We start from the raw sequence: 13,498 nt of genomic DNA, 5'->3' as shown, positions 1-13,498 counted from the left end.
CTGGTGTCAGCAGTTTCTACTTGAATGTATTCATTCGTGTCCACTGTCTCCAGATGACTCATCAGGATCTTGCGAGCTATGCTGATTTCTGCTGCACTGTCTAGCATTGTCTGTGCCCACTCCGTTTTTCAGCTGTGTCCGCAGTATTCTCGGCATGTTCGATTACTCTAATACTGGCTACCTTCTTTCTTGGAAATTGTAACTTTTTACTTTGAGCAGGTTCCTTGTCATTGGACTTGGTGTGCTCTCCTGGGTCTGACCGTCCTCTTCTTTCCGATTTCTGCGAAAAAGATCGAGAGGGACGTGTATCAATACTTTGATATCTATCAGGCTTCTTCAAGTTATCCCTATTTCTAAGGTTATATCTTTTCTCAGAGGGCTCCCGCTGGGGAGACTGGTGTTCTCGAGTCAGAGTCCTTTCCCTCCGTCGAGGAGACCTTCCTCTGGACTTGAAAACTTTTTCCTTGGGAGTGGATTGTTTATTTCCATCCCAGTTCTTTTTAGGAGTGTTTGAATTATTTTTAATAAATAATTTTTCAGGATTTTCGAGTAGTTGGGGTTTTACTGGTTTCCACCCAAACTATCTCTACCTAATTCTTCATAACATTTTTCTATAATTCTGGCAAGCTCAATTGGTTGATCCGTTATATCTGTTTCCTTCAATTTCTGGCGGATCTCCACAGATGCTGCTTCACCTTTTATATTGGCTAGTAATATAGCCGAGACCTGCTTGAAGTCTTTCAGTAATTTCATACCAAGAGTTAAAGCAGGTTCTGGACCGTATTCATTCTGAATCTGTTTTAGCACATTTGGTATTTCCGCCATTGACGGAACACCATGCGTTTTTGTGTAAATGGAAGCAAAAACTGTACCCCAAGTGTCACAGTCCTCCACATGTGGTGCGACCCCCATTGGAAGGCAGGTGGTCAAGATTCTGTGTTTCTCAATAGGGGTAGTATTCGGAAATACTGCCTCTATTTGAGTAATTTTCTGCGCTAACCAGAAAGGAATTTGTTCCCGTTTTATGGGTGTTTTACCGAGACATGATTGTATGTTCTGTGGTGTAATTTTATTTGTGTTCCCTTGATGAGGGGTCAGCTGTGGAACATTAACAGCTGTTTGGACTGTTGCAGTCTGCATTACATATTGAACTAATTGTCTATGTATTTTAATAAGTGTTTTTAGCTGTACTAACAGCTCTTCTTTTGACATTTTTGCAATGTCCGGATGTGGTGTGTAGCTGGCTAGAACCGGCCACGTTGCTCCTGGTCCACCTAGTGGACCGAGCCTGGTAATATGATCATTGTGTTTTAGGGCGCCTTTAAACCAGAGCAGATGCTCTTGGTATTTTAATGGAATTTCAATCTCCTCGAAAGGAGCGTACTCATCCGGTGGTTCCCCTATTTTGTAATAGTGGAGCTCGTTAGTTGCAGCGTTTGCCGCTGGCAATTTTATCCAAGAATAGAATACCTCTGTCTGCCGATATTCGTGTGCCTCTATCACGAAGACGACTGTGCCACCTTGTGTGGTCAGTCCGTTTTCTATAAGTTTTAACGTTATAGTTTTTCTTATGTTGACCGGGATGATTATTGCACCTGGTTCATTAATCTCATCGGGACTCTGCTGAGTCGCATTTACTGCGGCCTCAGTGGTTCCGCTTTCATTGCCATTATTTGACATTGTATAAATTGCAAGTTTTAGCAGAGCAGGTCTCCAAGGAGACAAAGATTAGGTGCACAATATTTTGGAACACTGTATCCTTCAACGTTGAATAAACCAGAAACTCTACATAGGAATCTCTTCCTACTAAGTTCGGGCGGATTTTAGCCTTTCACCCACTCCAGACGTCTATTGGAGTATGTACGGGAGAAAGGGTCTGTGTGAAAAAGCACGACTGAGTTACTCTAACGTCTTGCATTAGTTTTATCGAGATACCAAACGTTTGGGAGCCATTTAGAGTAGTTCCTATTTTCCCTATAGGCCCTGCGCATTGGAATAACATAAACAGCAGTGTAGACGTAGAAGTGTGGTCTTCCAGGTCTCTACTGACTATGTTAGACTTAATTGGGTTTGTACCAACTAGCTCAGAGGTCACTGGAAACTTTCTTGACTGAATAGGAAGTGATCAGCTTCCCTGGCTCAGACAAGAAGGGATTCAATTTTCCAACAACCGCATAAACATGACAACTTTGCTCTTTAGAATAAGAGTCAATCTCTAGAGTCGTGTGAAACAATAGACAGCTATTTCACTCATTCAGTTGTGCAAGAATTACTTTCACCAGGATGCAGAGAATAGAGAGACGGGCATTTTCAATAAAAGGTATTATTTATTGAACAGTCTTTCTTATCATGCAAGAGAAATTAATTGCCACGATTGCAAGACTTGTTATTATAAAAAGTGCGTACAGTAAAATGAGTATTGAGAAATAATACTGTAAAAGCATTGATATGGTTTCTTAGCCATACGATAGTTAAAATGAGTAACATATATACATTCATATATACTTTAGGCTAACGTCCTCAACTGGTGCTTCTAACTACGCCTACCCCGGTGTACCTGACCTAAGCCTAATACTTGGGAGGGAGTAAGTAGCAGTTTAAGTTAAGTTGGTTTTGCCAAGGGTTTGCTTCAATAATTCTCTCTAAGGGTTTAGTCAACACCATACCTCTGAAATAGAATGTTGGAGGTCTGGTATCTCCTCTCAGGACTCGATATTCCAGTCACCCGCAAGGGTAGGCTGGAAACGCCGGAGCTGGATTTTCTCTACAGGAGAAAAGACAGCGTCTTTCTCAGCGCGTCAAGGAGGAGGAAGGGCAGCGTCCGTGGGCTTCTCGCATCTGCTGGGCTCTGCAAGGGACAGCTGTTCTGCTCCTGTATTCACCACACCATCGCATTTGCTTAAGGCAACGTTAGTAATATTTATACCTGAAAGGTGCCTTGTTTGACGTAAGTTTTTGGACATAAGACGTCAATAAAGATGTCACTAGGAACTGGTCGTTCTTAAAGTGCTCATTAGAGTTCTATTACTAATAAAAACAAAGCAAGCGGGGATTTCCCAGGTTGCTGGGAGTTTTATCTGTTGAAGAACTCGGAGTGTAATCTAGGAATCTAAGATAGTGGCTTCTGCTGTGTCATCTACTGTAATGAGCTGCAGAGGCGAGTTTCTGAAATATGGCTGAAATATGGCTCTGATCGTTTATGCCATTATAGGGGTATGAATTGATTATAGCCGTATAGGGGCATAAGATCACAATATCGATCGGGGTCCTAGATAGAACACGACAGTAGAGTCTGTGGTCAAGAGTTTGTACGAATTGGTATCGCTAAGCTGTCTAAGGGACTCTGCGTGATAGGTGGTAGTATCCATGATAACTATGGCCCCACCCTTGTCGGCTGGTTTTATTATGATAGTCATGTCTTTAGACAGAGTGTCAGCTGCAGATTTCTCAGCGCCAGACAGGTTCTGGAATGTCTTTTGTTTGGAGAGGTGAAGGGACATGATGTCATGGGCAACCGCCTGCTCGAAAGCACCTACCATGGGGGGTTCTTGGAGAGGGGTAAAGGTAGATTTCCTTTTGAGGCCTGTGTTGGTATCCGTCATTTCTTCCTCGTTGTCTTTTGTACTGTCTGAGGCAAAGAAGTGGAGGCGGACTTTTCGGAAGAACTTTTCAAGTTCACAGCGTAACTGGAATGGGTCTCCATTGTTCGTGGGGACAAATCCCAGACCTTTATTCAAGACTTGGTGCTCATTCGCGATGAGGGTACGGGAACTCAGGTTGACTACAAGATCCTTCCCTCTGCACTTGTCCCTGCTTGCTGTTGTTGTAATTGTTGTACCCGTCTGCTGCATGTGTTTGGGAATGTCTGTTCGTCTTCCCAGTGTACCTGGGGTTGGCCTCTTCGTCTGCCTCGGCTCCGGCCACGGCCCTGCCCTAAAAAAGCCTGGCTATCAAAGAACTGTGGCGGAAAATGTGGCATTGTCTGTGGATACTGAGGTTGTGGGTAGCCCCATGGTGCAGGTGGCCACCATGGACCTTCTTGGTAAAAGTTACCCTATGTGGCTCGCCTGCGATTAGGTCTGTTTTGTTGGCCCCTCCCTCTCCCTTGTGGTGTATTGCTGGATCCAGAGTCAGAGTCACTCGAACCCTGATCAAATGAGGACATGGAATAGTTGGACCCATATCGTCTACCTTTTTTGTTGAATTGAGGGGGTGTGTAGGTTGCGCTAGTATATGGATAGATTTTTTCAAGAGAGAATCTTGCCAGATCCTTTTTGAATTTTTCTATCTTTGTAAATATAATATAGTCTTTATATTCTTTATTGGATTTGTTTATCTCTTCCATGTTCTTTTTGAAAAGTGTGCTTGAAAGCTTGGTCTTGATATGGCCCTCCAAGACTTGGACTTCAATGAGGATGGCATCCGCCACCCTCTTGGCTGTTGTAATAATTAGGATAAGCCAATAACGGGTACACCGCCACGAGATTAAAGACCAGTCTTTCATAAAGTCTTGTCCGTCAGAAACAGTCTGGGAGCATTTATTACTATGAGACCAGTAGGTGCACATTTGCCATGTAGGTACTCAGCCATGACTTGACCATGAATACATGTGCGTGAGTGAGTCCTTTTGAGATTGAGAATGGTATTCCAGTCATCTGGTGAACTAGAATACTGGGATTCTCAGTGAGAATAGACAGCAACGTGTCATCATCGAATGAAAGGCCCGCAAAGTCAGCCATCTTAAATGCAAAAAATAAGAAGGAATAGAAGTCACCAAGGTGAGCAAAACCAACAATTAATCTCAAATTGTTGTCGTGCAAGAAGACCCGCAGCCATGGCTGCTCTAATATATATAAAACTAAACTTCACAGAGGGTCCAAGAGGAGATTAATGTTTAAAGACCCAGTTGTATCCTATCCCCCAATCCATCTATACCAAAACATACATGGATACTACTGGTCTAGTGACATGGGGCTAAGAATGGAGATGCAGCGGTGAAACGTGTGTTTTCAAAGATGGATGTGTTGTTACACAGATGGAAAGAAAACCCATCAACCCATCAGCCCACCCAGACTCTTGCACTTGGGGATTAGCTCACTTTAAAATTGTGAATGTATTTCCTTTACATGACTTATCTGGGTCTTTTACCTATGTTTGCCATACAGGTAAATACTCACAATCTTTTTATAGAGACTGATCAATGAAATTCTAAGAAATCTGAGCCAAGTACAATATGTTTGGGTCACTGACTATACATTCACATGACTTCAGAGTCTTCATTGGACGTCACAGGGTCTGCTATGGACTGCTTTCTGTTTTGCAAATTACAGCACCAAGGCAATATGATAACATGACAAATTATGGTGGGATAATGTGTGTTCCATACCATTTTTTTTCATTTTCATAGAGCGGGTCTCATTACCTGAGCGAGTGCCAGGAGAGGTGAGGCCTTTCCCCCAGCAATTTTGGGTGAGTTCAGTTGATTAAAAAATTTACAATAAACCTACTGTGCCTATTATATGTCTTTTTAGTGTTTTAACATACTGTCTGTGTTTGTATGTATATATATACATGTTTATCTTTCAGGAAAGAAATCTATTTTCAGAGACAATTCTCCTACCCTTTGGAATTCGATATGTGGTAGGTTAATTTCTTTACACTTAATTTTGCAGTAGTGTTATCTATTTGTTCCTGAAGAAAGCCACAGGTCTACTTTCCGACCTTGCATGGCTGAAACATGTCGACTTTTTTTACCACCAGATGATAGTTACTATTTTTCATACTATCTACACACTGTTTTTAGTCTTGACATTATGATGACCCCATAATAAAATGTGTTCTTTGGCATTAAAATAGTCAATTTTAGCTTCACATTTATGATTTATTGTCACAGCTTAAGCACTGCAAATTATCTTCCAGCACCACCATACTACCTTTTATGGCCTTTTATCACTGGTGGATCTACACTAGGATTTCTCTCACGATAACACCAAGTGAGATACCTAGCAGATACCAGTTTTTCTTATAAAATCCCAGATGATGATGCTCCGCCATTGGGTGGGCTGATGGGTTTTCTTTCCATCTGTGTTACAACACATCCATCTTTGAAAACACACGTTTCACCACTGCATCTCCATTCTTAGCCACATGTCACTAGACCAGTAGTATACAGTGCCCAAAGCACCTGACACCAGCAAAAACCACATGAGGCAACAGCAAAAATGGAAGGGAGACCCACGCCAATGGTGCCAGGTCTAGCACGTGTCCCCTCCAGCTGAAAAGTGGGGAGAACTACCCTAACTCCTGGGAGTTCTCTTGACTAAGGCGGAAAAATCTGGACAGACCATCAGCGTTGGCGTGTTCTGTACCAGGGCGGTGTTCCACCGTAAAGTCCATACGCTGTAGGGAGATGGACCACCTCAACAGCTTTGGATTCTCACCCCTCATCTGCATCAACCATCTGAGGGGTTTGTGGTCTGTCTGAACCCGGAAGTGAGTCCCAAACAGGTATGGTCTCAGCTTCTTCAGAGCCCAGACCACAGCAAATTCCTCACGCTCAATAGCACTCCACCTCTGTTCCTGTGGAAGTAACCTTCTTCTGATAAAGGCTACAGGTTGATCTAGGCCCTCCTCATTCATCTGTGACAGAACAGCCCCCACACCATGCTCTGAAGCGTCTGTCTGGACAATGAACTCACTTGAAAAGTTGGGTGCCAGGAGCACGGGCGCTGTGCACATGGCAGCTTTCAGGGCCGCAAAAGCTTTCTGACAGGTGTCAGTCCAGATCACCTTCTTTGGCTGCTTCCTGAAAGTCAGCTCTGTCAAGGGTGCAACAATGCTGCCATACCCCTTGACAAACCTCCTGTAATACCCTGTGAGACCTAGGAAGGCCCTCACCTCTGTCTGGGTTTTGGGTGGCTCCCAAGCCAGGATGGTTTCAATCTTGGGTTTTGGGGCGTCACCTGGCCGCTCCCAACTTGGTGTCCCAAATACGACACAGAACATTGCCCGATCTGGCACTTACTCGCCTTGATTGTGAGGCCTGTCTTCCATAGAGCCAACAACACTTCCCAGAGGTGGTGCAGATGTTCCTCCCAACTGACACTGAACACTGCGATGTCATCCAGGTAGGCGGCACTGAACTCATCCAGTCCAACCAACACCTGGTTGACCAACCTCTGAAAGATGGCAGGAGCATTCTTCATCCCAAAAGGCATAACACAGAACTGAAAATGCCCATCTGGTGTGGAGAATGCTGACCTCTCCTTTGCCCCATCGGTCAAGGCAACCTGTCAGTACCCAGACGTCAAATCAAATGAGCTGAGGTACCATGCAGCCCCTATCTGATCTATGAGCTCATCAGCTCTGGGGATGGGGTGAGCGTCAGTCTTCGTGACTGAATTGAGCCCTCTGTAGTCCACAGAGAACCGTAGTTTGGGTGTGGCATCCGGCGCTGCAGTCTTCGGGACCAAGACCACTGGGCTGGCCCAAGGACTGCTAGATGACTCAATCACCCCAAGTGCAAGCATTTTTTAGACTTCCTCTTTAATGCAAGCTCTTACCCTGTCAGTTTCTCCTGTGTCCACATCATGGACGCACCACTCTGTGACACAAGGAACCAGGGCGAACAGATCAGAAAACTGTCCCAGCAACTGGTGGCAGTCATTCTGTTGCTCAGGGGTCAATGTGGAAGAGAGGTTAACACGATCCACTGACCCATCTTGCTCTGAGGCTGACAGGAGGTCAGGAAGAGGCTCAATCTCCTCCTCCATCCCAGCATCTGTTGCCAAGAGCATGCCCACTTCAGACCTCTCTAGGTGGGGCTTAAGGCGGTTGACATGCAGGACCCTCAAAGGGTTCCTGGGAGACCGCAAGTCCACCAAATAGGTAACAGGACTCTTGTGCTCCACAACCTCAAAAGGTCCGGTCCACTTATCTTGGAGTACACAAGGCTCCACTGGGGCCATGACCCACACCTTCTGTCCAGGCTGAAGCTCTACCAGAGTGGCATTCTGTTTCATCTCCTCCTGGCTGGCCTCCAGATTCACCTGAGCGAGTTCACTTAAGTGCTGGTTCCTAAAGGTCAGCATATAGCTATATACATCCTGGGGAGGTTTCCTTGGAGATTGCTCCCAGCCTTCTTTAACCAGACTCAGAGGTCTTCCGACCGGTTGTCCATAGAGCAACTCAAAGGGGCTGAGCCCTAGAGATTTGTCTGGCACCTCACGTTATGCAAAGAGTAGGCATGGTAAGAGAATGTCCCACTTACGCCTCATGGGTTCCTCAAGACCCATAATCATGCCCTTCAGGGTCCGGTTGAACCTTTAAACCAACCCATTTCCTTGGGGGTGGTAAGGAGTGGTGAATTTGTAAGTTACACTGCACTCCTGCCACAGGGACTTCATATACTTAGTGATGAAGTTGGTCCCCCGGTAAGACACTACCTCGAGAGGGAATCCCACTCAGGAGAAAATTCCCATCAGTGCTCGTCCCACCACAGGGGCCATCACTGTCCTCAGAGGTATGGCTTTCAGGTACTGGGTGGCATGGTCCTCCAAGACCAGGATGAACCTGTTGCCCATCGCTGTCTTGGGGTCCAGTGGCCCCAAAATGTCCCCTCCCGCTCAAAGGGGGTACTGACCACAGGGAATGGCTGGAGAGGAGCCTTGTGTTTCCTCCCACTCTTTCCACTTGCCTGGCAAGTCTGACAGGTCCTGCAATGAGTATCAGAACTCTTGTGCATTCAGGGCCAATGAAAGTGGGTGACAAGCCTTTCAAAGGTCTTGTCCTGCCCCAAATGTCCTGTTAAAGGTACATCATGAAGCCAGCCCCAGTAGGAAGGCTCAGAACTTCTGGGGTACCACCAGCACACGGGCTGACCAAGGTTCAGCAACCTTAGGCTCACTATACAGGAGACCATTCTCCCAGTAAATCAAGTATGACCCTGACTGATCACCTGCTGCCAGGCTTACAGCCTGTTGCCGCAAACCCACGAGAGAAGGGCATTCTTTCTGCTCCTTGCAGAATTATTCCCTGGAGGGACCTCCTTCTTTCTGCCAATGGGTCAGCTCAGGCAGGGCTCCCAGTTTAGCTATCTGCTCCCCGGTAGGGTCCCGGGCATCCCCCTCAGGGTCTACCTCCTCCTGGGCCGTGGGAACTTCGGGGGCCGGTTTCCCGCGCCCCTCACCACTTCTCTCTAAGGCAGGTTCCTGGGCCTCCCTTTCAGGCTCCCGGTCCTCTTGAAAACCCCTACTGGCTGACATTGACCGGGTGGTCACGCACGCCCAGTCAGGCAGTCCAACCATCTTCAAGTGAGTACTCTTCTCCACCTTTTCCCAAGGGGAGCTCTCCAAATCATTGCCCAACAAACAGTCAACAGGCATGGCGGGCCTCACAGCTACCTGAAGAGTACCAGAGACCCCCCCCCCCACTCAAAGGGAACCTGAGCCATTGGACAAGGACTCTCTGTGTTGTCGGCGTTAACAACTCAGCAAGATGCAGGGAGTACTATCTGCTCTTGAGTCACCAGGTGACACCTGACAGCTGTCACACTGGCTCCTGTGTCTCTAAGAGCCTCTACCCTTTGGCCATGGACGGTCACTCGCTGCCCATATTTTATAGTGTTCCTGGGTATATGAGCTTCTGAGACCGTCTCACAGTCTCCTAAAGAGACAAGGGTCATCTGTGCGGGACCCCACCCACCTTGGACATCCATCTCCTCCCAAATGCTACACTAGCCATCTGCTGAGGCAGAGCACCAGTGGGTGCTTGTTTACCAAACAGGCGGCACCTGGGATCACTCGCCTTGTGACCCAGATCACCACAATTGTAACATTTCAGGGGCCCCTGGGGAACAGGACTACCTGTCGGGCCCCTTGCCTTCTCTCACGGGGAGGCTGGGAACCTTTCACGGGGTTCCCTCGGGGACTACTTTGGGGCCCTTTGTGGAACTCCTTCAGTTTACCCTTGTCTCTCCCACTCTTCTGCTGGGGACCCTGCCCACCTTTGGCTGAGTCTCCCATGTGACTCTTGTGGACCCTGGTACTGACCCAGCGGTCCATCTCCTCAGCAAGCTTCCTAGGGTTAGTTAGCTTGCTATCTATCAGATGCTGGTGCAGCTCTGGAAAACAATTATCAGACAAGTGCTCCCATGCAATCAATTCAAAGAGAACTTGAAAATCATTAACCTTGCTGCCCTTTACCCAACCATCCAATGCTCTGCGAAAGAAAGTGACATATTCCACCCAAGTACTGTTTTCTAACTTTTTGCATTTCCTGAACCTCTGCCTTTAGAGCTCAGGTGTCAAACCATATCTAGACATCAATGCATCTTTCATGTGGCTGTATGAATTTTGGACATCAGAAGGCAGGTCTAACAATGTATCCCACCCCTCACTAAGGAACCTTCCCCACAACCCTGCTCCCCAATCTCTCTCAGGGACCTGGTGGGAAGACATGGCTACCTCATAGACTCTGAACCACTGACCAATATCATCATTTTTGTAAAACTGTTTCACCACATCCTTGGGAATATTCACTCTACTTTCTGTATGTACTGATGGAACGCTGCCTCCAGAGAGAGTAATTTCGAAACTTTTAGCCTTTAAGTCCAACTCCCTCAAAACTTTTTCATGCTCAAACTGTATTTTCTTTTCCTCAAGATCTAAACTTCTATTTTCTATTACTAGCTGCCTATTCACCCTGAACTTGGTCATCTCCATTTCATGCCTTCTTGATCTCTCTCTGTCCTCCAATTCCTTTGGAGACAGACTTTTGTTGGATGCAGTGCTACATGCGGGGGAAGGTACTTTCCTTCCTCCTGGGCCCAATAGCCCATCCTGTTGCACTATTGCTTGGTCATCCTTCTCAATCACAGGAGTTTTCCTTGCCTCTACCGAGGCCCTCAGCGCCTTGTAGAATCCTTCCTTCACTCTGATCCCAGAGGTGGAAACATTGAACTTTTTGCAAATGTACTTCAGCTGTGCAACTTTGTAGCTCTCTAGCTTCTCCTATTCCCATTCAAAATCAAGAGAGACTATGGATTCTGCTCTCTCTACTGAGTTAGGCATCTTTCATAAATAGAAAATCTCAAAAAGGTAACTACCAAAATGTATGCAGTATCGTTATGGTCTGCATTCACTAAGTAGTGTTCACCAGTCACTGTACATGAGTCAAAAATGCAAATCCAGAATCCTTTCCGCTGCCTACAATGTTAGATTTGTGGGCCTCTGGTTGGCACCGGCAGGTATTTGTGAGAAGCAGGGACCCTCTCCTCTAGTCAGGACAAGGGGGATTACACCCTAAGATAACCCCTGCTCACCCTCAAGGTAGTGTGGCGTGACCAGCCAAGGCTTTACTTCAGAGCCATTGAAAGTTAGGCATTTGTGACCACACACAGTAACCCCGTGACAACACTACAAATGGACACCACACAAGGTTTATATAAAAAATAAGTAGACTTTATATAGAGTTACCACAAGACGATAAATTACAAAAATACACACTATGATTACTTTAAAAAGGTAGATTTAAGCATAGTTCAGTTCAGTTCAGTTCTTAGATGCGACACTCTGCGTCAATGTACCTTAAATTGCGTTACGCTCCCACAACAAGCAATGTCGCAGTGATGGGAAATGCGACAAAGTTCAGATACAAAGAAATAAAGACGTGAATATCGTCCAGATATGGCACGCTTCTCGGGGATGCAAGAAACTCTTGGTTCGATGCGTGGACTGCAGTGGCGACACCCTTACGATGCAACGGCAACAGCTCCAGCGGCGACGCTCTTCTCCATGATCTGTGAAGCTTCTGCACGATGCGACAACTACAGCGGCAACATCCAAGATGCGACGGCAGCAGCTCCGACGGTGGCGCACTTCTCGGGGATGCGAGGTGCTATTCGCTGATGCGGTGCAGTGCGACAGTTCCAGCGGCGACACCCTCCTTTCTCTGGAGTTGCAACGGCAGACACAGCGACGGTGACACGCTCCGACATCGATGCGAGATTCTTCTCCTGATGCGATGCAGTGCGACAACCACAGTGGCGACACCCTCCTTCTTCGGAGTTGCGACTGCAGCAGCAGCGACGGCGACACGCTTCTTCTCGTTGAGTCGCGCCTCCAGCTCCTTGTGACACGCAGTTCCTCAGAAGGCCCAAAACAGCAGCAGGCACTTCCACAAGAACTCTGGGGAACTGGGGGGTGAAGTCTGTTGTCCCTGAGACTTCAGCAGGATGCAAGCTCTTTTCCAAGCCCTTGGAGATCCTTCACAAGTTGAAAGCAAACTTACTCAAAAGTTCCTTTCTCCTTCCTTTGGCAGTAAGGCAATCACCGCAGGCCAATCCTCCAAGCAGCACTTCAGCTTGGGAATAGTCTTGTCTCAATTTCTTCAGGTTCCTCTCCTCAGTCAAGGTTTCTTCTTGTTGTTCATAGTGATCTAATTTCATGGGAGCAGGGTCCCAATATTTATACCAAGGGTCTAAGAACTCACTCAATAAGTAGTGTGCAAACACAGGTATACAAATATATATATATATATATATATGTGTATGTGTTGTATAGAGAGATATATATATAAACCCATCAGCCCACCCATTGGCGGAGTCTCGTCATCTGGGTTGTTTTGTACAGATTGATACCATCCACATTTGACCCACTGTATAATTGTAGGTTAGTAGTGTGGAATCAACCAGAGCGAGAAAGATGTCTCGGCTGAAGGGTCAATAGTTGCAGTGCATGAAAAGGTGTGAATACAGAAAGTAAAAGTGATTAAAATTGCATATTGTGATGCCGAAAAAGGAATTTTAATAGGGAGGTCATCATAATGGCAAGGTTAAAAACAGCAAGTGGTGATAGTATGGCAACAAATATTACTATCAATAATGTCTACGTGGTCAACATGTTTCAGCCTTGAAGGCTTTTGTCAGGACCTAAAAGTATATACCACTACTGCAAAGGTGAAAAATAATAATAGTGTTAGTGATGTAAATTCTTTCACATAACAAATGACAACACCTACCCCAAGAGATCAACTTCTTGTAGGTGTGGAGTCACTGTGGTGAGAAATATCTCTCCTAAAACACAAAAAGAATTATGCATATGTTCATAAATAACCATATTAGTAACAGTGTGTGACAAATAGTGTTTATTCCACTATCATCTGAATATGAACTCACCCATCACTTGTATGGAGGATGCCTCATCTCACCTGGCGCTCGCTCAGGTTGAAAGAGGCCACGCCCTATAGGAAGAAAGAGGAATAATGGCCTCAAGCTATCACTTGGATTAAGTGAAGCTATATATCGAATGCTTATTGATTACTCTGTCATAAAACAGTGAGAGATGGTAGGAAAATAGCCAAACCTAAATAATGATGATCAACAAATGTTGTTAAAACCCAAAGTTTTGTTTAGAAAGTAAACTCAGCATAATCTCTCATTTATGCTAAGGTATCCAAGTAGCTAAGATGTTGTAATGCCCTGGCATTTCATAGCATTACC

Source organism: Lissotriton vulgaris, chromosome 1_1 (genome assembly GCF_964263255.1).
Source record: "Lissotriton vulgaris chromosome 1_1, aLisVul1.2, whole genome shotgun sequence".
Lineage (NCBI taxonomy): Eukaryota > Metazoa > Chordata > Amphibia > Caudata > Salamandridae > Lissotriton > Lissotriton vulgaris.
Note: the sequence above shows the minus strand (reverse complement) of the source record.